Genomic DNA, 335 nt, shown 5'->3' on the forward strand with positions numbered 1-335 from the left:
GATGTGTTTTTATCATGTTTTGCAGGAAAGATGTTCAGGCGCGGACGTACAAAGACAGCTGAAAGAAATGCAGAAATAGGGCATTCACGGAGGTGATCTACAGACCGTAGGTCCATTCACTGTCCGTAGGTGATGACCGTAGATCAGTAGGCATGGTATTGAGGACAAATCAAGGAAATTTGACCAAGTGTGGAACCAAGTGTGATACTGCGAGGGTTCCAGTACCTGATTTTTGAAGATTCTAAGTGTGGAGCTACGGAGGGGATTGACGGACCGTAGATCGATCTACGGTCCGTATTGCTGGTCCGTCGTTTGCTTCAGAGAAGCTGATTTTT

Source organism: Solanum tuberosum, unplaced genomic scaffold (genome assembly GCF_000226075.1).
Source record: "Solanum tuberosum cultivar DM 1-3 516 R44 unplaced genomic scaffold, SolTub_3.0 scf00393, whole genome shotgun sequence".
Taxonomy (NCBI): domain Eukaryota; kingdom Viridiplantae; phylum Streptophyta; class Magnoliopsida; order Solanales; family Solanaceae; genus Solanum; species Solanum tuberosum.